At 46.3% G+C, this 22,118-nt stretch overlaps 7 non-coding genes and 2 pseudogenes across 7 annotated transcripts; all 9 read right to left on the minus strand.

The window, feature by feature from the left end:
- Positions 1-723: 723 nt before the first annotated feature.
- Positions 724-941, minus strand: LOC130345010 (U2 spliceosomal RNA; annotated as a pseudogene).
- A 2,074-nt stretch (positions 942-3,015) lies between these two features.
- On the minus strand, positions 3,016-3,206 carry LOC130345026 (U2 spliceosomal RNA). Its single transcript, XR_008883808.1, has one exon. It is a non-coding gene; the product is annotated as a U2 spliceosomal RNA (small nuclear RNA).
- Positions 3,207-5,287: 2,081 nt separating this feature from the next.
- LOC130345028 (U2 spliceosomal RNA) lies at positions 5,288-5,478 on the minus strand. Its single transcript, XR_008883809.1, has one exon. It is a non-coding gene; the product is annotated as a U2 spliceosomal RNA (small nuclear RNA).
- A 2,088-nt stretch (positions 5,479-7,566) lies between these two features.
- Positions 7,567-7,757, minus strand: LOC130345029 (U2 spliceosomal RNA). Its single transcript, XR_008883810.1, has one exon. It is a non-coding gene; the product is annotated as a U2 spliceosomal RNA (small nuclear RNA).
- Positions 7,758-9,862: 2,105 nt separating this feature from the next.
- Positions 9,863-10,053, minus strand: LOC130345030 (U2 spliceosomal RNA). Its single transcript, XR_008883811.1, has one exon. It is a non-coding gene; the product is annotated as a U2 spliceosomal RNA (small nuclear RNA).
- A 2,082-nt stretch (positions 10,054-12,135) lies between these two features.
- On the minus strand, positions 12,136-12,326 carry LOC130345031 (U2 spliceosomal RNA). Its single transcript, XR_008883812.1, has one exon. It is a non-coding gene; the product is annotated as a U2 spliceosomal RNA (small nuclear RNA).
- A 2,102-nt stretch (positions 12,327-14,428) lies between these two features.
- LOC130345004 (U2 spliceosomal RNA) lies at positions 14,429-14,630 on the minus strand (annotated as a pseudogene).
- A 3,647-nt stretch (positions 14,631-18,277) lies between these two features.
- On the minus strand, positions 18,278-18,468 carry LOC130345033 (U2 spliceosomal RNA). Its single transcript, XR_008883815.1, has one exon. It is a non-coding gene; the product is annotated as a U2 spliceosomal RNA (small nuclear RNA).
- A 2,091-nt stretch (positions 18,469-20,559) lies between these two features.
- Positions 20,560-20,750, minus strand: LOC130345034 (U2 spliceosomal RNA). The gene has a single exon (XR_008883816.1). It is a non-coding gene; the product is annotated as a U2 spliceosomal RNA (small nuclear RNA).
- Between the last annotated feature and the right edge of the window lie 1,368 nt (positions 20,751-22,118).

A 22,118-nucleotide genomic window follows, 5' to 3' on the forward strand; every position in this document is an offset into this window, starting at 1 on the left:
CAAACCTCAAGCAATTTCGGCAATACATAGGCATTTGAGGATAGAACAGGAAGCCCCGAACTCTCCCGATGGCAAAATTTGGGGGCGGATGGCAAAGACCCCCAATACCACCGGGATCCTTACGGAGCTTGACCCAGAACTTCCTCTTGCCGTTCCAGAACCGCACGGAGTTCAAGATTTTGTTTGCGAATCGCACCTCTTCGCAGTATCGTCGAAGAAAAGTGGCTATATCCTCCGTGGTCACATGAGGGCTGTGCATAGCCACCACCAACGGTATATGTTCCTCACCATAGAGGAACTGGAACGAAAGACCGTCGAGTCGATCGTCCCTCTGGTCCGCACCAGACAAGGTTGCATAGATGTTATCGCAACACGCCGTGGCCGTGAAGGTGACGGTATACAGGCCACGGCTTTCCTGGTCATTTAGACACAGGATGTCCTCCCTATTGAGGCGGAAGTAGTCAAGAAGAATCACCTCCGCAATGAAGCGGAGGTTCTTCAACTGACGATGGCTCTCCGACACCTCTATGCGGATGGTATTTCGCATCGACATTTCCCCAGAGGGGAAAGCCCAGGAGAACGGCATCTTCCACACCCAGGGACTAAGCCCCTTCCCCAATAGCAGCAGGGGCTCGGAATCCCGCTATAAAAGCGGAACCCTTACCCAAGGCAGAGGTCGGGGGTACCCTAGGTGCTTCCGAAGCTACAGGTAACGCTCAACGTACCGAAAATGCCTTCTGAGACACAAGGTCCCAGAGACAGGGGGATCGCAACCCGTTGTCTGTGGACTAAGCCCGCTCCCCAATAGCAGCAAGGGGGTGAAGTCCCTCCGTAAGGAGAGACAATCCCCCAAGGCCGAGAAGCGGGGTACCACAGACACCTTCCGACCAGACCAAATGCAGATACTACACTTGATCTTAGCCAAAAGGCCGAGAAGCGATAACCGTGAAAGGGGCGGGCCCAACAAGGTGCCCTTCATGGGCACTATCACTGCTTGCTGTCAGGGAGGCTGCCAGACAATTTTCCATGCACACTCTGGGCTGGGGGGCAGTCAACCACCAGTACACACAGCAGAACCTAAACCCATACCATTATTGCTAAGCAGCAAGACAGGGGCCCATTGCACTCCCACGGGGCCTTTTTAAATGCAATCCATAACCCGGATTTGCCAGGAACCCTTCTTACTCCTCCTACTTGCATGTGACACTGGGCTTAGGATCTGCATAGGAAACACACACACAAGCACACACCTACCTTTGTTGCCTGCAGATGCCTCCTTGGCTGTCCCCAAACGGTATCAAACCAACACCCACGGGAAGCTGTAAGCATAGAGGACATGCCTGCACCCCATTGGACTTACCTGTGTGGGTTAAACCCGGGTTATTTGACAACCTATGGCGGTGATGGTTCTGCTCAGGCAGAGCAGTGCTGATGCTCCTCATAAAGCTGTCGCTGCTGTGAAGGTTCTAGGTGACATCACAAATCCCTATGGTTACATACACAACAAAGCTGGGTTGTTGTTGTTTACACTCTGCAAGGCCTGTGGAAGTGAGTGACATCATAGCACTGTAGTTCTGAGGGTTCTAGATGGATGCAACAATCTCCTGTTGCTTCTATGAAGGCCATAATAGACGACATCACCAAACAGCTCCATAGTCACATACACAGCAAAGGAGAGATGTTGTTTACACCTAGTGATGTCAGTGGTATTGAGTGACATCACAGCACAGTGCTAAGGCTCCTGGGCCTGGACACAGCAGCGGCTGCAATATCTCAACGGAGAATACGTTTATATATATGTGTGTGTGTGCGCGTATATATATATATATATATATATTTCTCCGCCGAAATCACTTTTAAACCCATTTCCACCTTTTTTTCCCTTCTCTTCCTCTTACTTTTTTTTCACGTTTTTTTACGTTTTTCTCCTTTTCGCCTCTTTTCTGGGCGTATTATTCTTCTTTTTCTTCTTTTTTTTCGTCTAATGCATACCCCATCAGTGCAGCAATGCTTATTCAATACCGCCAGCAGATGGAGACACTGGGGGATAATTTTCTAAGGATTTATACTGATTTTTCCTGTCTGAATTTGTCGCACAGAAAGTTGCAGGCCAAATATGTGTGACATTTCTGCGACTTTAGCTTCTAGAGCATTTTTACAACATTATACATAGGTGCTGAATACATAAAAAGCGACTGTTCAGCGACAGACAAGTCGCATCGGCTGAAAGTAGGCCAGAATGTCAGTCCATGTTGGAGCAGGTTTAGATACAGTCTAAAGTATAGATCTCAAAGTCTGTGCACAGAATTTAGCAAGGGCCTCGCACCTTCTGATGCATCAGGTAGGTGCACAATAGCATAGCCTAACCCTCTGTACTTTGGTCCATATTGATGCGGGACATAGACAGCCAGCTGATGACCAATCCATTAGTGCAATGGATGGCTGGAAGCATTTGTCTTTGCCTTTGCAATACCACAGAAGCAATGCATGGTCAATGTACAGCAATGACACACCTGTGTGAACAGCCAGGAGACCCCCCCCCCCCCCCCCCCATGTTATGTTACATAGTTACATAGTTAGTACGGTCGAAAAAAGACATATGTCCATCAAGTTCAACCAGGGAATTAAGGGGTAGGGGTGTGGCGCGATATTGGGGAAGGGATGAGATTTTATATTTCTTCATAAGCATTAATCTTATTTTGTCAATTAGGAACATTCAGCACCCACCCGCTATCAAGGCAGCTGCCTATCATGTCATGCCCTACCTGCACAGGTGTGCTGGCTACTCAAATGATCCAATTAAGGAGGCCATTTAGTCAGCAGCAGCAGAAGTCCTGTGCCTGGACGCTCCAACAGCGGCCAGACACAAGCAGAAGCAGAAGCAGCAGAAGCAGCAGCAGCACCACCTTTTGTTTTTTGGCTGCAGCAGCAGCAAGGCCCACAGGGCTGGCTAGCTGGCTAGCCAGCAAGCAGGTAGCAATGAAAGTAGGAATCTTTCTTTTTAACCCTGTAAGGGGGTGGTGCACTGTACCCGAAGATACTGCCATATCGGGTCAATGCATAGGGCGACGGAAGCAAGCTTCGAAATCGGCCCCCGTTCTCAAAAATCCATTTAATATATGGTCCCCAGATAGGGGACGTATCAGATATTAAACTGATAAGAACAGATACTACACTTGATCTTAGCCAAAAGGCCGAGAAGCGATAACCGTGAAAGGGGCGGGCCCAACAAGGTGCCCTTCATGGGCACTATCACTGCTTGCTGTCAGGGAGGCTGCCAGACAATTTTCCATGCACACTCTGGGCTGGGGGGCAGTCAACCACCAGTACACACAGCAGAACCTAAACCCATACCATTATTGCTAAGCAGCAAGACAGGGGCCCATTGCACTCCCACGGGGCCTTTTTAAATGCAATCCATAACCCGGATTTGCCAGGAACCCTTCTTACTCCTCCTACTTGCATGTGACACTGGGCTTAGGATCTGCATAGGAAACACACACACAAGCACACACCTACCTTTGTTGCCTGCAGATGCCTCCTTGGCTGTCCCCAAACGGTATCAAACCAACACCCACGGGAAGCTGTAAGCATAGAGGACATGCCTGCACCCCATTGGACTTACCTGTGTGGGTTAAACCCGGGTTATTTGACAACCTATGGCGGTGATGGTTCTGCTCAGGCAGAGCAGTGCTGATGCTCCTCATAAAGCTGTCGCTGCTGTGAAGGTTCTAGGTGACATCACAAATCCCTATGGTTACATACACAACAAAGCTGGGTTGTTGTTGTTTACACTCTGCAAGGCCTGTGGAAGTGAGTGACATCATAGCACTGTAGTTCTGAGGGTTCTAGATGGATGCAACAATCTCCTGTTGCTTCTATGAAGGCCATAATAGACGACATCACCAAACAGCTCCATAGTCACATACACAGCAAAGGAGAGATGTTGTTTACACCTAGTGATGTCAGTGGTATTGAGTGACATCACAGCACAGTGCTAAGGCTCCTGGGCCTGGACACAGCAACGGCTGCAATATCTCAATGGAGAATACGTTTATATATATGTGTGTGTGTGCGCGTATATATATATATATATATATATATATATATATATTTCTCCGCCGAAATCACTTTTAAACCCATTTCCACCTTTTTTTCCCTTCTCTTCCTCTTACTTTTTTTCACGTTTTTTTACGTTTTTCTCCTTTTCGCCTCTTTTCTGGGCGTATTATTCTTCTTTTTCTTCTTTTTTTTCGTCTAATGCATACCCCATCAGTGCAGCAATGCTTATTCAATACCGCCAGCAGATGGAGACACTGGGGGATAATTTTCTAAGGATTTATACTGATTTTTCCTGTCTGAATTTGTCGCACAGAAAGTTGCAGGCCAAATATGTGTGACATTTCTGCGACTTTAGCTTCTAGAGCATTTTTACAACATTATACATAGGTGCTGAATACATAAAAAGCGACTGTTCAGCGACAGACAAGTCGCATCGGCTGAAAGTAGGCCAGAATGTCAGTCCATGTTGGAGCAGGTTTAGATACAGTCTAAAGTATAGATCTCAAAGTCTGTGCACAGAATTTAGCAAGGGCCTCGCACCTTCTGATGCATCAGGTAGGTGCACAATAGCATAGCCTAACCCTCTGTACTTTGGTCTATATTGATGCGGGACATAGACAGCCAGCTGATGACCAATCCATTAGTGCAATGGATGGCTGGAAGCATTTGTCTTTGCCTTTGCAATACCACAGAAGCAATGCATGGTCAATGTACAGCAATGACACACCTGTGTGAACAGCCAGGAGACCCCCCCCCCCCCCCATGTTATGTTACATAGTTACATAGTTAGTACGGTCGAAAAAAGACATATGTCCATCAAGTTCAACCAGGGAATTAAGGGGTAGGGGTGTGGCGCGATATTGGGGAAGGGATGAGATTTTATATTTCTTCATAAGCATTAATCTTATTTTGTCAATTAGGAACATTCAGCACCCACCCGCTATCAAGGCAGCTGCCTATCATGTCATGCCCTACCTGCACAGGTGTGCTGGCTACTCAAATGATCCAATTAAGGAGGCCATTTAGTCAGCAGCAGCAGAAGTCCTGTGCCTGGACGCTCCAACAGCGGCCAGACACAAGCAGAAGCAGAAGCAGCAGAAGCAGCAGCAGCACCACCTTTTGTTTTTTGGCTGCAGCAGCAGCAAGGCCAACAGGGCTGGCTAGCTGGCTAGCCAGCAAGCAGGTAGCAATGAAAGTAGGAATCTTTCTTTTTAACCCTGTAAGGGGGTGGTGCACTGTACCCGAAGATACTGCCATATCGGGTCAATGCATAGGGCGACGGAAGCAAGCTTCGAAATCGGCCCCCGTTCTCAAAAATCCATTTAATATATGGTCCCCAGATAGGGGACGTATCAGATATTAAACTGATAAGAACAGATACTACACTTGATCTTAGCCAAAAGGCCGAGAAGCGATAACCGTGAAAGGGGCGGGCCCAACAAGGTGCCCTTCATGGGCACTATCACTGCTTGCTGTCAGGGAGGCTGCCAGACAATTTTCCATGCACACTCTGGGCTGGGGGGCAGTCAACCACCAGTACACACAGCAGAACCTAAACCCATACCATTATTGCTAAGCAGCAAGACAGGGGCCCATTGCACTCCCACGGGGCCTTTTTAAATGCAATCCATAACCCGGATTTGCCAGGAACCCTTCTTACTCCTCCTACTTGCATGTGACACTGGGCTTAGGATCTGCATAGGAAACACACACACAAGCACACACCTACCTTTGTTGCCTGCAGATGCCTCCTTGGCTGTCCCCAAACGGTATCAAACCAACACCCACGGGAAGCTGTAAGCATAGAGGACATGCCTGCACCCCATTGGACTTACCTGTGTGGGTTAAACCCGGGTTATTTGACAACCTATGGCGGTGATGGTTCTGCTCAGGCAGAGCAGTGCTGATGCTCCTCATAAAGCTGTCGCTGCTGTGAAGGTTCTAGGTGACATCACAAATCCCTATGGTTACATACACAACAAAGCTGGGTTGTTGTTGTTTACACTCTGCAAGGCCTGTGGAAGTGAGTGACATCATAGCACTGTAGTTCTGAGGGTTCTAGATGGATGCAACAATCTCCTGTTGCTTCTATGAAGGCCATAATAGACGACATCACCAAACAGCTCCATAGTCACATACACAGCAAAGGAGAGATGTTGTTTACACCTAGTGATATCAGTGGTATTGAGTGACATCACAGCACAGTGCTAAGGCTCCTGGGCCTGGACACAGCAGCGGCTGCAATATCTCAACGGAGAATACGTTTATATATATGTGTGTGTGTGCGCGTATATATATATATATATATATATATATATATATATATATATATATTTCTCCGCCGAAATCACTTTTAAACCCATTTCCACCTTTTTTTCCCTTCTCTTCCTCTTACTTTTTTTCACGTTTTTTTACGTTTTTCTCCTTTTCGCCTCTTTTCTGGGCGTATTATTCTTCTTTTTCTTCTTTTTTTTCGTCTAATGCATACCCCATCAGTGCAGCAATGTTTATTCAATACCGCCAGCAGATGGAGACACTGGGGGATAATTTTCTAAGGATTTATACTGATTTTTCCTGTCTGAATTTGTCGCACAGAAAGTTGCAGGCCAAATATGTGTGACATTTCTGCGACTTTAGCTTCTAGAGCATTTTTACAACATTATACATAGGTGCTGAATACATAAAAAGCGACTGTTCAGCGACAGACAAGTCGCATCGGCTGAAAGTAGGCCAGAATGTCAGTCCATGTTGGAGCAGGTTTAGATACAGTCTAAAGTATAGATCTCAAAGTCTGTGCACAGAATTTAGCAAGGGCCTCGCACCTTCTGATGCATCAGGTAGGTGCACAATAGCATAGCCTAACCCTCTGTACTTTGGTCTATATTGATGCGGGACATAGACAGCCAGCTGATGACCAATCCAATAGTGCAATGGATGGCTGGAAGCATTTGTCTTTGCCTTTGCAATACCACAGAAGCAATGCATGGTCAATGTACAGCAATGACACACCTGTGTGAACAGCCAGGAGACCCCCCCCCCCCATGTTATGTTACATAGTTACATAGTTAGTACGGTCGAAAAAAGACATATGTCCATCAAGTTCAACCAGGGAATTAAGGGGTAGGGGTGTGGCGCGATATTGGGGAAGGGATGAGATTTTATATTTCTTCATAAGCATTAATCTTATTTTGTCAATTAGGAACATTCAGCACCCACCCGCTATCAAGGCAGCTGCCTATCATGTCATGCCCTACCTGCACAGGTGTGCTGGCTACTCAAATGATCCAATTAAGGAGGCCATTTAGTCAGCAGCAGCAGAAGTCCTGTGCCTGGACGCTCCAACAGCGGCCAGACACAAGCAGAAGCAGAAGCAGCAGAAGCAGCAGCAGCACCACCTTTTGTTTTTTGGCTGCAGCAGCAGCAAGGCCCACAGGGCTGGCTAGCTGGCTAGCCAGCAAGCAGGTAGCAATGAAAGTAGGAATCTTTCTTTTTAACCCTGTAAGGGGGTGGTGCACTGTACCCGAAGATACTGCCATATCGGGTCAATGCATAGGGCGACGGAAGCAAGCTTCGAAATCGGCCCCCGTTCTCAAAAATCCATTTAATATATGGTCCCCAGATAGGGGACGTATCAGATATTAAACTGATAAGAACAGATACTACACTTGATCTTAGCCAAAAGGCCGAGAAGCGATAACCGTGAAAGGGGCGGGCCCAACAAGGTGCCCTTCATGGGCACTATCACTGCTTGCTGTCAGGGAGGCTGCCAGACAATTTTCCATGCACACTCTGGGCTGGGGGGCAGTCAACCACCAGTACACACAGCAGAACCTAAACCCATACCATTATTGCTAAGCAGCAAGACAGGGGCCCATTGCACTCCCACGGGGCCTTTTTAAATGCAATCCATAACCCGGATTTGCCAGGAACCCTTCTTACTCCTCCTACTTGCATGTGACACTGGGCTTAGGATCTGCATAGGAAACACACACACAAGCACACACCTACCTTTGTTGCCTGCAGATGCCTCCTTGGCTGTCCCCAAACGGTATCAAACCAACACCCACGGGAAGCTGTAAGCATAGAGGACATGCCTGCACCCCATTGGACTTACCTGTGTGGGTTAAACCCGGGTTATTTGACAACCTATGGCGGTGATGGTTCTGCTCAGGCAGAGCAGTGCTGATGCTCCTCATAAAGCTGTCGCTGCTGTGAAGGTTCTAGGTGACATCACAAATCCCTATGGTTACATACACAACAAAGCTGGGTTGTTGTTGTTTACACTCTGCAAGGCCTGTGGAAGTGAGTGACATCATAGCACTGTAGTTCTGAGGGTTCTAGATGGATGCAACAATCTCCTGTTGCTTCTATGAAGGCCATAATAGACGACATCACCAAACAGCTCCATAGTCACATACACAGCAAAGGAGAGATGTTGTTTACACCTAGTGATGTCAGTGGTATTGAGTGACATCACAGCACAGTGCTAAGGCTCCTGGGCCTGGACACAGCAGCGGCTGCAATATCTCAACGGAGAATACGTTTATATATATGTGTGTGTGTGCGCGTATATATATATATATATATATATATATATATATATATATATATATTTCTCCGCCGAAATCACTTTTAAACCCATTTCCACCTTTTTTTCCCTTCTCTTCCTCTTACTTTTTTTTCACGTTTTTTTACGTTTTTCTCCTTTTCGCCTCTTTTCTGGGCGTATTATTCTTCTTTTTCTTCTTTTTTTTCGTCTAATGCATACCCCATCAGTGCAGCAATGCTTATTCAATACCGCCAGCAGATGGAGACACTGGGGGATAATTTTCTAAGGATTTATACTGATTTTTCCTGTCTGAATTTGTCGCACAGAAAGTTGCAGGCCAAATATGTGTGACATTTCTGCGACTTTAGCTTCTAGAGCATTTTTACAACATTATACATAGGTGCTGAATACATAAAAAGCGACTGTTCAGCGACAGACAAGTCGCATCGGCTGAAAGTTGGCCAGAATGTCAGTCCATGTTGGAGCAGGTTTAGATACAGTCTAAAGTATAGATCTCAAAGTCTGTGCACAGAATTTAGCAAGGGCCTCGCACCTTCTGATGCATCAGGTAGGTGCACAATAGCATAGCCTAACCCTCTGTACTTTGGTCTATATTGATGCGGGACATAGACAGCCAGCTGATGACCAATCCATTAGTGCAATGGATGGCTGGAAGCATTTGTCTTTGCCTTTGCAATACCACAGAAGCAATGCATGGTCAATGTACAGCAATGACACACCTGTGTGAACAGCCAGGAGACCCCCCCCCCCCCCCCCCCATGTTATGTTACATAGTTACATAGTTAGTACGGTCGAAAAAAGACATATGTCCATCAAGTTCAACCAGGGAATTAAGGGGTAGGGGTGTGGCACGATATTGGGGAAGGGATGAGATTTTATATTTCTTCATAAGCATTAATCTTATTTTGTCAATTAGGAACATTCAGCACCCACCCGCTATCAAGGCAGCTGCCTATCATGTCATGCCCTACCTGCACAGGTGTGCTGGCTACTCAAATGATCCAATTAAGGAGGCCATTTAGTCAGCAGCAGCAGAAGTCCTGTGCCTGGACGCTCCAACAGCGGCCAGACACAAGCAGAAGCAGAAGCAGCAGAAGCAGCAGAAGCAGCAGCAGCACCACCTTTTGTTTTTTGGCTGCAGCAGCAGCAAGGCCCACAGGGCTGGCTAGCTGGCTAGCCAGCAAGCAGGTAGCAATGAAAGTAGGAATCTTTCTTTTTAACCCTGTAAGGGGGTGGTGCACTGTACCCGAAGATACTGCCATATCGGGTCAATGCATAGGGCGACGGAAGCAAGCTTCGAAATCGGCCCCCGTTCTCAAAAATCCATTTAATATATGGTCCCCAGATAGGGGACGTATCAGATATTAAACTGATAAGAACAGATACTACACTTGATCTTAGCCAAAAGGCCGAGAAGCGATAACCGTGAAAGGGGCGGGCCCAACAAGGTGCCCTTCATGGGCACTATCACTGCTTGCTGTCAGGGAGGCTGCCAGACAATTTTCCATGCACACTCTGGGCTGGGGGGCAGTCAACCACCAGTACACACAGCAGAACCTAAACCCATACCATTATTGCTAAGCAGCAAGACAGGGGCCCATTGCACTCCCACGGGGCCTTTTTAAATGCAATCCATAACCCGGATTTGCCAGGAACCCTTCTTACTCCTCCTACTTGCATGTGACACTGGGCTTAGGATCTGCATAGGAAACACACACACAAGCACACACCTACCTTTGTTGCCTGCAGATGCCTCCTTGGCTGTCCCCAAACGGTATCAAACCAACACCCACGGGAAGCTGTAAGCATAGAGGACATGCCTGCACCCCATTGGACTTACCTGTGTGGGTTAAACCCGGGTTATTTGACAACCTATGGCGGTGATGGTTCTGCTCAGGCAGAGCAGTGCTGATGCTCCTCATAAAGCTGTCGCTGCTGTGAAGGTTCTAGGTGACATCACAAATCCCTATGGTTACATACACAACAAAGCTGGGTTGTTGTTGTTTACACTCTGCAAGGCCTGTGGAAGTGAGTGACATCATAGCACTGTAGTTCTGAGGGTTCTAGATGGATGCAACAATCTCCTGTTGCTTCTATGAAGGCCATAATAGACGACATCACCAAACAGCTCCATAGTCACATACACAGCAAAGGAGAGATGTTGTTTACACCTAGTGATGTCAGTGGTATTGAGTGACATCACAGCACAGTGCTAAGGCTCCTGGGCCTGGACACAGCAGCGGCTGCAATATCTCAACGGAGAATACGTTTATATATATGTGTGTGTGTGCGCGTATATATATATATATATATATATATATATATATATATTTCTCCGCCGAAATCACTTTTAAACCCATTTCCACCTTTTTTTCCCTTCTCTTCCTCTTACTTTTTTTTCACGTTTTTTTACGTTTTTCTCCTTTTCGCCTCTTTTCTGGGCGTATTATTCTTCTTTTTCTTCTTTTTTTTCGTCTAATGCATACCCCATCAGTGCAGCAATGCTTATTCAATACCGCCAGCAGATGGAGACACTGGGGGATAATTTTCTAAGGATTTATACTGATTTTTCCTGTCTGAATTTGTCGCACAGAAGGTTGCAGGCCAAATATGTGTGACATTTCTGCGACTTTAGCTTCTAGAGCATTTTTACAACATTATACATAGGTGCTGAATACATAAAAAGCGACTGTTCAGCGACAGACAAGTCGCATCGGCTGAAAGTAGGCCAGAATGTCAGTCCATGTTGGAGCAGGTTTAGATACAGTCTAAAGTATAGATCTCAAAGTCTGTGCACAGAATTTAGCAAGGGCCTCGCACCTTCTGATGCATCAGGTAGGTGCACAATAGCATAGCCTAACCCTCTGTACTTTGGTCTATATTGATGCGGGACATAGACAGCCAGCTGATGACCAATCCATTAGTGCAATGGATGGCTGGAAGCATTTGTCTTTGCCTTTGCAATACCACAGAAGCAATGCATGGTCAATGTACAGCAATGACACACCTGTGTGAACAGCCAGGAGACCCCCCCCCCCCCATGTTATGTTACATAGTTACATAGTTAGTACGGTCGAAAAAAGACATATGTCCATCAAGTTCAACCAGGGAATTAAGGGGTAGGGGTGTGGCGCGATATTGGGGAAGGGATGAGATTTTATATTTCTTCATAAGCATTAATCTTATTTTGTCAATTAGGAACATTCAGCACCCACCCGCTATCAAGGCAGCTGCCTATCATGTCATGCCCTACCTGCACAGGTGTGCTGGCTACTCAAATGATCCAATTAAGGAGGCCATTTAGTCAGCAGCAGCAGAAGTCCTGTGCCTGGACGCTCCAACAGCGGCCAGACACAAGCAGAAGCAGAAGCAGCAGAAGCAGCAGCAGCACCACCTTTTGTTTTTTGGCTGCAGCAGCAGCAAGGCCCACAGGGCTGGCTAGCTGGCTAGCCAGCAAGCAGGTAGCAATGAAAGTAGGAATCTTTCTTTTTAACCCTGTAAGGGGGTGGTGCACTGTACCCGAAGATACTGCCATATCGGGTCAATGCATAGGGCGACGGAAGCAAGCTTCGAAATCGGCCCCCGTTCTCAAAAATCCATTTAATATATGGTCCCCAGATAGGGGACGTATCAGATATTAAACTGATAAGAACAGATACTACACTTGATCTTAGCCAAAAGGCCGAGAAGCGATAACCGTGAAAGGGGCGGGCCCAACAAGGTGCCCTTCATGGGCACTATCACTGCTTGCTGTCAGGGAGGCTGCCAGACAATTTTCCATGCACACTCTGGGCTGGGGGGCAGTCAACCACCAGTACACACAGCAGAACCTAAACCCATACCATTATTGCTAAGCAGCAAGACAGGGGCCCATTGCACTCCCACGGGGCCTTTTTAAATGCAATCCATAACCCGGATTTGCCAGGAACCCTTCTTACTCCTCCTACTTGCATGTGACACTGGGCTTAGGATCTGCATAGGAAACACACACACAAGCACACACCTACCTTTGTTGCCTGCAGATGCCTCCTTGGCTGTCCCCAAACGGTATCAAACCAACACCCACGGGAAGCTGTAAGCATAGAGGACATGCCTGCACCCCATTGGACTTACCTGTGTGGGTTAAACCCGGGTTATTTGACAACCTATGGCGGTGATGGTTCTGCTCAGGCAGAGCAGTGCTGATGCTCCTCATAAAGCTGTCGCTGCTGTGAAGGTTCTAGGTGACATCACAAATCCCTATGGTTACATACACAACAAAGCTGGGTTGTTGTTGTTTACACTCTGCAAGGCCTGTGGAAGTGAGTGACATCATAGCACTGTAGTTCTGAGGGTTCTAGATGGATGCAACAATCTCCTGTTGCTTCTATGAAGGCCATAATAGACGACATCACCAAACAGCTCCATAGTCACATACACAGCAAAGGAGAGATGTTGTTTACACCTAGTGATGTCAGTGGTATTGAGTGACATCACAGCACAGTGCTAAGGCTCCTGGGCCTGGACACAGCAGCGGCTGCAATATCTCAACGGAGAATACGTTTATATATATGTGTGTGTGTGCGCGTATATATATATATATATATATATATATATATATATATATATATATATATTTCTCCGCCGAAATCACTTTTAAACCCATTTCCACCTTTTTTTCCCTTCTCTTCCTCTTACTTTTTTTCACGTTTTTTTACGTTTTTCTCCTTTTCGCCTCTTTTCTGGGCGTATTATTCTTCTTTTTCTTCTTTTTTTCGTCTAATGCATACCCCATCAGTGCAGTAATGCTTATTCAATACCGCCAGCAGATGGAGACACTGGGGGATAATTTTCTAAGGATTTATACTGATTTTTCCTGTCTGAATTTGTGGCACAGAAAGTTGCAGGCCAAATATGTGTGACATTTCTGCGACTTTAGCTTCTAGAGCATTTTTACAACATTATACATAGGTGCTGAATACATAAAAAGCGACTGTTCAGCGACAGACAAGTCGCATCGGCTGAAAGTAGGCCAGAATGTCAGTCCATGTTGGAGCAGGTTTAGATACAGTCTAAAGTATAGATCTCAAAGTCTGTGCACAGAATTTAGCAAGGGCCTCGCACCTTCTGATGCATCAGGTAGGTGCACAATAGCATAGCCTAACCCTCTGTACTTTGGTCTATATTGATGCGGGACATAGACAGCCAGCTGATGACCAATCCATTAGTGCAATGGATGGCTGGAAGCATTTGTCTTTGCCTTTGCAATACCACAGAAGCAATGCATGGTCAATGTACAGCAATGACACACCTGTGTGAACAGCCAGGAGACCCCCCCCCCCCCCATGTTATGTTACATAGTTACATAGTTAGTACGGTCGAAAAAAGACATATGTCCATCAAGTTCAACCAGGGAATTAAGGGGTAGGGGTGTGGCACGATATTGGGGAAGGGATGAGATTTTATATTTCTTCATAAGCATTAATCTTATTTTGTCAATTAGGAACATTCAGCACCCACCCGCTATCAAGGCAGCTGCCTATCATGTCATGCCCTACCTGCACAGGTGTGCTGGCTACTCAAATGATCCAATTAAGGAGGCCATTTAGTCAGCAGCAGCAGAAGTCCTGTGCCTGGACGCTCCAACAGCGGCCAGACACAAGCAGAAGCAGAAGCAGCAGAAGCAGCAGAAGCAGCAGCAGCACCACCTTTTGTTTTTTGGCTGCAGCAGCAGCAAGGCCCACAGGGCTGGCTAGCTGGCTAGCCAGCAAGCAGGTAGCAATGAAAGTAGGAATCTTTCTTTTTAACCCTGTAAGGGGGTGGTGCACTGTACCCGAAGATACTGCCATATCGGGTCAATGCATAGGGCGACGGAAGCAAGCTTCAAAATCGGCCCCCGTTCTCAAAAATCCATTTAATATATGGTCCCCAGATAGGGGACGTATCAGATATTAAACTGATAAGAACAGATTTTTTTTTAAGTTGCCCTCAGAACTCACTCAGAGTTCCAAGATCTTATTTGAAACTCAATTATTGTGTTCATCCTTGGGTAACATAATTTAATTTCTTTTCTTAAACACCAAATGAAATAAAAAGAAACATTTTAAAATCAATACATAAAGAAAAAACTCATAAAATAACTAAACCATACCTTACTTTCTAATTAACAAATCTCCATTAGAAAGTCATTCCCTTCCTCCAAGCATACACCGTTAGGAAATCAATCAAACCTAGACTGATATTCCCTCTAGTCACATCACTCTTGGCTTGAGATGCCAACCAGGCTGGAATTTTATACGCTTCAATGAAACGATTCATATCCGCCTTAAAAGAAAAATAAACTTTGTCCCGCACCTCCTCCTCCCGTGACTTAAATCTTGCTTTTAGCTCAATCATTTCTTTATCAAATGTCCGTCTTTCTGTTTCTGACAGATTCTCCAATAAACTTCCAAGTACACCACCATATTGTGACGGCACAAACTCTTCCACCTCTTTCTTTTTCTTCTGTTCCGCTGCTCTTCTTATTGGAACCTGTTCTAGCTCAGGCTCTTTTGCTTCAACTACTTCCTCTCGGCTTCTTTTAACCGCCTCTTTTTTCCCAACCTTTTTCTTGGGACAAGAGCCAAGAAGATGGCCCTCATTCCCACACAGATGGCACTTCTTCTTCTTCTCACAATTCTCCGCCTCATGACCTTCTTCTTGGCACTTGAAGCACCACAGGAATGTACATACATCCTTACTATGGCCATACTGCTTACACTTACGGCAAAACTCTTGCATGCCGGAGAAAAACAAGTCACCGTTTACCGTTCCAATTTTAAACCGTCCTGGCGGGACTATTAGCTTACCATCCACCGTTTCTTTAAATTTTACTTCAAACTTCCATTTGGTAGTCCATAATCCAAACTGGTTCAAAATCTTACCTTTGGGCAATACATTATCACAAAATCTTAACAGGAAAGTAACAATGTCTTCTTCTGGTGTATATGGGCTGTACATTCTTACAGTCACCAGTCTTTCTCTGCGAGGGAAGTGTGGAATTATCCCCACTCCCTCCAGGACCGAACTTCCTTTCCTTTGCTGAAAACGGCTCCAGAATACATCATAGTCCTCTTCTGACATAAGCACAACATCATAGTATCCACTCTTTGGAAATTCCAGCATGGAAAGAATTTGTTCCTTCCTGATCTCCAAGAGCTTGAACAAAACATCCTCGACCACGAATACCAGGCCTCTCTCCTTTTTCCGCACATCCTGCAAGGAAATCCGCACTCCATTCCGTAATCTTGCGAAGGATGGTACACCTTCAGAAGCAGATCCACGATCTTCAGCCATCTCCAAGGTATCCAGGCACCTCCCCCACGCAAGCAGGTAGGTGGGTGTGGATCGCCTCCCGTTGTCTGGGGACTAGGCCGGCTCCCTAATAGCAGCAGGGGGGTGAAGTCCCTCCGTTAAGAAGGACGATCCCCCCAGGCAAAGGAGCCGGGTACCCCAGACACCCTCTGGCCAGACCAAGTGAGCAGAACTACACTTGATCTTAGCCAAAAGGCCGAGAAGCGATAACCGTGAAAGGGGCGGGCCCAACAAGGTGCCCTTCATGGGCACTATCACTGCTTGCTGTCAGGGAGGCTGCCAGACAATTTTCCATGCACACTCTGGGCTGGGGGGCAGTCAACCACCAGTACACACAGCAGAACCTAAACCCATACCATTATTGCTAAGCAGCAAGACAGGGGCCCATTGCACTCCCACGGGGCCTTTTTAAATGCAATCCATAACCCGGATTTGCCAGGAACCCTTCTTACTCCTCCTACTTGCATGTGACACTGGGCTTAGGATCTGCATAGGAAACACACACACAAGCACACACCTACCTTTGTTGCCTGCAGATGCCTCCTTGGCTGTCCCCAAACGGTATCAAACCAACACCCACGGGAAGCTGTAAGCATAGAGGACATGCCTGCACCCCATTGGACTTACCTGTGTGGGTTAAACCCGGGTTATTTGACAACCTATGGCGGTGATGGTTCTGCTCAGGCAGAGCAGTGCTGATGCTCCTCATAAAGCTGTCGCTGCTGTGAAGGTTCTAGGTGACATCACAAATCCCTATGGTTACATACACAACAAAGCTGGGTTGTTGTTGTTTACACTCTGCAAGGCCTGTGGAAGTGAGTGACATCATAGCACTGTAGTTCTGAGGGTTCTAGATGGATGCAACAATCTCCTGTTGCTTCTATGAAGGCCATAATAGACGACATCACCAAACAGCTCCATAGTCACATACACAGCAAAGGAGAGATGTTGTTTACACCTAGTGATGTCAGTGGTATTGAGTGACATCACAGCACAGTGCTAAGGCTCCTGGGCCTGGACACAGCAGCGGCTGCAATATCTCAACGGAGAATACGTTTATATATATGTGTGTGTGTGCGCGTATATATATATATATATATATATATATATATATATATATATATATTTCTCCGCCGAAATCACTTTTAAACCCATTTCCACCTTTTTTTCCCTTCTCTTCCTCTTACTTTTTTTTCACGTTTTTTTACGTTTTTCTCCTTTTCGCCTCTTTTCTGGGCGTATTATTCTTCTTTTTCTTCTTTTTTTTCGTCTAATGCATACCCCATCAGTGCAGCAATGCTTATTCAATACCGCCAGCAGATGGAGACACTGGGGGATAATTTTCTAAGGATTTATACTGATTTTTCCTGTCTGAATTTGTCGCACAGAAAGTTGCAGGCCAAATATGTGTGACATTTCTGCGACTTTAGCTTCTAGAGCATTTTTACAACATTATACATAGGTGCTGAATACATAAAAAGCGACTGTTCAGCGACAGACAAGTCGCATCGGCTGAAAGTAGGCCAGAATGTCAGTCCATGTTGGAGCAGGTTTAGATACAGTCTAAAGTATAGATCTCAAAGTCTGTGCACAGAATTTAGCAAGGGCCTCGCACCTTCTGATGCATCAGGTAGGTGCACAATAGCATAGCCTAACCCTCTGTACTTTGGTCTATATTGATGCGGGACATAGACAGCCAGCTGATGACCAATCCATTAGTGCAATGGATGGCTGGAAGCATTTGTCTTTGCCTTTGCAATACCACAGAAGCAATGCATGGTCAATGTACAGCAATGACACACCTGTGTGAACAGCCAGGAGACCCCCCCCCCCCCCCCATGTTATGTTACATAGTTACATAGTTAGTACGGTCGAAAAAAGACATATGTCCATCAAGTTCAACCAGGGAATTAAGGGGTAGGGGTGTGGCGCGATATTGGGGAAGGGATGAGATTTTATATTTCTTCATAAGCATTAATCTTATTTTGTCAATTAGGAACATTCAGCACCCACCCGCTATCAAGGCAGCTGCCTATCATGTCATGCCCTACCTGCACAGGTGTGCTGGCTACTCAAATGATCCAATTAAGGAGGCCATTTAGTCAGCAGCAGCAGAAGTCCTGTGCCTGGACGCTCCAACAGCGGCCAGACACAAGCAGAAGCAGAAGCAGCAGAAGCAGCAGAAGCAGCAGCAGCAGCACCACCTTTTGTTTTTTGGCTGCAGCAGCAGCAAGGCCCACAGGGCTGGCTAGCTGGCTAGCCAGCAAGCAGGTAGCAATGAAAGTAGGAATCTTTCTTTTTAACCCTGTAAGGGGGTGGTGCACTGTACCCGAAGATACTGCCATATCGGGTCAATGCATAGGGCGACGGAAGCAAGCTTCGAAATCGGCCCCCGTTCTCAAAAATCCATTTAATATATGGTCCCCAGATAGGGGACGTATCAGATATTAAACTGATAAGAACAGATACTACACTTGATCTTAGCCAAAAGGCCGAGAAGCGATAACCGTGAAAGGGGCGGGCCCAACAAGGTGCCCTTCATGGGCACTATCACTGCTTGCTGTCAGGGAGGCTGCCAGACAATTTTCCATGCACACTCTGGGCTGGGGGGCAGTCAACCACCAGTACACACAGCAGAACCTAAACCCATACCATTATTGCTAAGCAGCAAGACAGGGGCCCATTGCACTCCCACGGGGCCTTTTTAAATGCAATCCATAACCCGGATTTGCCAGGAACCCTTCTTACTCCTCCTACTTGCATGTGACACTGGGCTTAGGATCTGCATAGGAAACACACACACAAGCACACACCTACCTTTGTTGCCTGCAGATGCCTCCTTGGCTGTCCCCAAACGGTATCAAACCAACACCCACGGGAAGCTGTAAGCATAGAGGACATGCCTGCACCCCATTGGACTTACCTGTGTGGGTTAAACCCGGGTTATTTGACAACCTATGGCGGTGATGGTTCTGCTCAGGCAGAGCAGTGCTGATGCTCCTCATAAAGCTGTCGCTGCTGTGAAGGTTCTAGGTGACATCACAAATCCCTATGGTTACATACACAACAAAGCTGGGTTGTTGTTGTTTACACTCTGCAAGGCCTGTGGAAGTGAGTAACATCATAGCACTGTAGTTCTGAGGGTTCTAGATGGATGCAACAATCTCCTGTTGCTTCTATGAAGGCCATAATAGACGACATCACCAAACAGCTCCATAGTCACATACACAGCAAAGGAGAGATGTTGTTTACACCTAGTGATGTCAGTGGTATTGAGTGACATCACAGCACAGTGCTAAGGCTCCTGGGCCTGGACACAGCAGCGGCTGCAATATCTCAACGGAGAATACGTTTATATATATGTGTGTGTGTGCGCGTATATATATATATATATATATATATATATATATATATATATTTCTCCGCCAAAATCACTTTTAAACCCATTTCCACCTTTTTTTCCCTTCTCTTCCTCTTACTTTTTTTTCACGTTTTTTTACGTTTTTCTCCTTTTCGCCTCTTTTCTGGGCGTATTATTCTTCTTTTTCTTCTTTTTTTTCGTCTAATGCATACCCCATCAGTGCAGCAATGCTTATTCAATACCGCCAGCAGATGGAGACACTGGGGGATAATTTTCTAAGGATTTATACTGATTTTTCCTGTCTGAATTTGTCGCACAGAAAGCTGCAGGCCAAATATGTGTGACATTTCTGCGACTTTAGCTTCTAGAGCATTTTTACAACATTATACATAGGTGCTGAATACATAAAAAGCGACTGTTCAGCGACAGACAAGTCGCATCGGCTGAAAGTAGGCCAGAATGTCAGTCCATGTTGGAGCAGGTTTAGATACAGTCTAAAGTATAGATCTCAAAGTCTGTGCACAGAATTTAGCAAGGGCCTCGCACCTTCTGATGCATCAGGTAGGTGCACAATAGCATAGCCTAACCCTCTGTACTTTGGTCTATATTGATGCGGGACATAGACAGCCAGCTGATGACCAATCCATTAGTGCAATGGATGGCTGGAAGCATTTGTCTTTGCCTTTGCAATACCACAGAAGCAATGCATGGTCAATGTACAGCAATGACACACCTGTGTGAACAGCCAGGAGACCCCCCCCCCCCCCCCCCATGTTATGTTACAGAGTTACATAGTTAGTACGGTCGAAAAAAGACATATGTCCATCAAGTTCAACCAGGGAATTAAGGGGTAGGGGTGTGGCGCGATATTGGGGAAGGGATGAGATTTTATATTTCTTCATAAGCATTAATCTTATTTTGTCAATTAGGAACATTCAGCACCCACCCGCTATCAAGGCAGCTGCCTATCATGTCATGCCCTACCTGCACAGGTGTGCTGGCTACTCAAATGATCCAATTAAGGAGGCCATTTAGTCAGCAGCAGCAGAAGTCCTGTGCCTGGACGCTCCAACAGCGGCCAGACACAAGCAGAAGCAGAAGCAGCAGAAGCAGCAGCAGCACCACCTTTTGTTTTTTGGCTGCAGCAGCAGCAAGGCCCACAGGGCTGGCTAGCTGGCTAGCCAGCAAGCAGGTAGCAATGAAAGTAGGAATCTTTCTTTTTAACCCTGTAAGGGGGTGGTGCACTGTACCCGAAGATACTGCCATATCGGGTCAATGCATAGGGCGACGGAAGCAAGCTTCGAAATCGGCCCCCGTTCTCAAAAATCCATTTAATATATGGTCCCCAGATAGGGGACGTATCAGATATTAAACTGATAAGAACAGATACTACACTTGATCTTAGCCAAAAGGCCGAGAAGCGATAACCGTGAAAGGGGCGGGCCCAACAAGGTGCCCTTCATGGGCACTATCACTGCTTGCTGTCAGGGAGGCTGCCAGACAATTTTCCATGCACACTCTGGGCTGGGGGGCAGTCAACCACCAGTACACACAGCAGAACCTAAACCCATACCATTATTGCTAAGCAGCAAGACAGGGGCCCATTGCACTCCCACGGGGCCTTTTTAAATGCAATCCATAACCCGGATTTGCCAGGAACCCTTCTTACTCCTCCTACTTGCATGTGACACTGGGCTTAGGATCTGCATAGGAAACACACACACAAGCACACACCTACCTTTGTTGCCTGCAGATGCCTCCTTGGCTGTCCCCAAACGGTATCAAACCAACACCCACGGGAAGCTGTAAGCATAGAGGACATGCCTGCACCCCATTGGACTTACCTGTGTGGGTTAAACCCGGGTTATTTGACAACCTATGGCGGTGATGGTTCTGCTCAGGCAGAGCAGTGCTGATGCTCCTCATAAAGCTGTCGCTGCTGTGAAGGTTCTAGGTGACATCACAAATCCCTATGGTTACATACACAACAAAGCTGGGTTGTTGTTGTTTACACTCTGCAAGGCCTGTGGAAGTGAGTGACATCATAGCACTGTAGTTCTGAGGGTTCTAGATGGATGCAACAATCTCCTGTTGCTTCTATGAAGGCCATAATAGACGACATCACCAAACAGCTCCATAGTCACATACACAGCAAAGGAGAGATGTTGTTTACACCTAGTGATGTCAGTGGTATTGAGTGACATCACAGCACAGTGCTAAGGCTCCTGGGCCTGGACACAGCAGCGGCTGCAATATCTCAACGGAGAATACGTTTATATATATGTGTGTGTGTGCGCATATATATATATATATATATATATATATATTTCTCCGCCGAAATCACTTTTAAACCCATTTCCACCTTTTTTTCCCTTCTCTTCCTCTTACTTTTTTTTCACGTTTTTTTACGTTTTTCTCCTTTTCGCCTCTTTTCTGGGCGTATTATTCTTCTTTTTCTTCTTTTTTTTTCGTCTAATGCATACCCCATCAGTGCAGCAATGCTTATTCAATACCGCCAGCAGATGGAGACACTGGGGGATAATTTTCTAAGGATTTATACTGATTTTTCCTGTCTGAATTTGTCGCACAGAAAGTTGCAGGCCAAATATGTGTGACATTTCTGCGACTTTAGCTTCTAGAGCATTTTTACAACATTATACATAGGTGCTGAATACATAAAAAGCGACTGTTCAGCGACAGACAAGTCGCATCGGCTGAAAGTAGGCCAGAATGTCAGTCCATGTTGGAGCAGGTTTAGATACAGTCTAAAGTATAGATCTCAAAGTCTGTGCA

Source organism: Hyla sarda, unplaced genomic scaffold, assembly GCF_029499605.1.
Source record: "Hyla sarda isolate aHylSar1 unplaced genomic scaffold, aHylSar1.hap1 scaffold_740, whole genome shotgun sequence".
In the NCBI taxonomy this organism is placed as follows: Eukaryota; Metazoa; Chordata; class Amphibia; order Anura; family Hylidae; genus Hyla; species Hyla sarda.